The 2,228-nt window shown below is 46.6% G+C and overlaps 1 non-coding gene across 1 annotated transcript; it reads left to right on the forward strand.

Moving 5' to 3' along the window:
- Window positions 1-1,642: 1,642 nt before the first annotated feature.
- TRNAG-UCC (transfer RNA glycine (anticodon UCC)) lies at window positions 1,643-1,713 on the forward strand. The gene has a single exon. It is a non-coding gene; the product is annotated as a tRNA-Gly (tRNA).
- Window positions 1,714-2,228: the final 515 nt, after the last annotated feature.

The following is a 2,228-nucleotide window of genomic DNA, read 5'->3' on the forward strand; positions in this document are numbered from 1 at the left end:
CACACCCAATTCAAATCCACCAGTGTCTCCACAGAAGACAGACCTGGGGATCTGCTCCCATAAAGATTTAAAAATAGGTTGCTATGAAATCGATTCCGACTCATAGCGACCCTCTAGCACAGAGTAGAGCTGCCCCATAGGGTTTCCAAACAGCAGCTGGTGGGTTCAAACTGTTGACTTTTTGTTTAGCAGCAATAGCTCTTAACCACCACACTGCCAGGGCTCCCCCTTAAAGGTTATAGCCTAGGAAACCCTATGGCGGCAGTTCTACTCTGTCGCACAGGGTGGCTATGAGCCGGAATCAACTTGACAGCACCCAACCACAACAAAAACAACAAGTAACGTAAGGAGGAGCCCCTGGGCGGTGCAAACAGTTAACAGGCTTGGCTGCTAACTGAAAGGTTCGCGGTTCAAGTCCACCCAGAGGTGCCTCAGAAGAATAGCCTGGCGATCTACTTCTGAAAAACCATACAGTCTATAAAAAGTTCTCTATTTTTCAACAGTAATATGAAGACATTCTGACAAGCGTACACAGTTGATAAATGTCTCAACGGAGGGGAAGGTCATGCTGAGCCAGCCACCTTGAGCTGACAGGACGTATCAAACTGCATTCAAGCCCCAAGGAAGTCACTTTACAGTCTGAGCTCAGACGACGTGGCGGTTATATTCTCTGTGAACATTATTTTAAGAGGAATTCCCAAAGCAGAATGGCTGGAACTAGCATATTTTTTAAACCAAGTCAGTCCTGGCTGATAGCTGGGGTGGGTGATTCCTGCCCTGCAGACAGGGCTCTACAAGGCTGAAAGTAAAGACATCATGAGTCACTGTAAAGAGAAATTGGATGATTCTAGAACATTCTATCAGTGGTAGCTGCAGAGGTCCTGACCACTGAGTACGGAATGTTGCCGGTGTCCCTCCCACCCAGTTCTAGGAATGCCTGTTCCCTGGGGATACAGGGAAGAATGAAATAGCCATAAGGCGTTCTGGAATTTTTCCCCAATGTGAATGCTAAGCACCGCCCCATCTGTCAGTCTGTCCTACTGTGGTGGCTTGCATGTTGCTGTGATGCTGGAAGCTAGGCCACCAGTATTTCAAATACCAGCAGGGTCACCCGTGGTGGGCAGTTTTCAGCGGAGCTTCCAGACAAAGATAAACTAGGAAGAAAGACCAGGCAATCAACTTCCAAAAATTAGCCAGCGAAAACTCAATAAATCATGATTTGATTCCTTTTGGGCACGAGGCCATCAGGAGCTGGATCTGAGCTGATGGCAGCTGAAAACAACACAGCCTTGTAACCCAAAAAACCCAGTGCCGTCGAGTTGATTCCGATTCATAGCGACCCTATAGGATAGAGTAGAACTGTCCCATAGAGTTTCCATGGAGCGCCTGGCGGATTTGAACTGCCAACCCTTTGGTTAGCAGCTGTAGCACTTAACCACTACGCCGGCCTTGTAACCGCCACCACCCAAATCAAGAAACAGAAAATTTACAACAAAAGAGACAAAGTTATTTATATATATGAACTTAGATATATATATATTAAGCTATATATAAAAAAAATTTTTTTTATATATGTATGTATCTCTATACATACATAAGTAAATAAGCCATATATGAATATATTTCTAATATGTATCTGGGGGCACTGGTGGTTCAGTGGCAGAATTCTCACCTTCCATGCGAGAGACCCGGGTTCGATTCCTGGCCAGTGCACCTCAAGCACAGATACCACTTGCCTGTCAGTGGAGGCCTGGTTGTTGCTGTAATGCTGAACAGGTTTCAGGGGACCTTCCAGACTAAGACCGACTAGGAAGAAAGGCCTGCTGGTTGACTTCTGAAAACCAGCCAACGAAAACCCTGTGGCTCACAACAGTCCGATCCACAACCGCCCATGAGGATGGTTCAGTATGGGGAATTGTTTTATTTCATTGCGCGTGGGGTTGCCATGAACTGCGGTCCGATTCGACAGCAGCTGAGAACAGTATGTCCAGAGGCATCGAGGCTTTCACTGACTTTTGAAAACACATCCATGAGTGGAATTTTTGGTGATTTCACGAACGCATCTATTGTTACCGACGAAAGCCAAGATGGCTGAGCTTTGGGTGTCCAGACGTAGCCAAAGGCTTCCTTGGCCATTGACCTTGTCTCATGAACTCTGGAAAAATGAAGGCAGTGACTTCAAGAGCAGCTTCGAAGTCAGCCGGCACACACCTGCTCAGGTGTTGGTG

Source organism: Loxodonta africana, chromosome X (genome assembly GCF_030014295.1).
Source record: "Loxodonta africana isolate mLoxAfr1 chromosome X, mLoxAfr1.hap2, whole genome shotgun sequence".
In the NCBI taxonomy this organism is placed as follows: domain Eukaryota; kingdom Metazoa; phylum Chordata; class Mammalia; order Proboscidea; family Elephantidae; genus Loxodonta; species Loxodonta africana.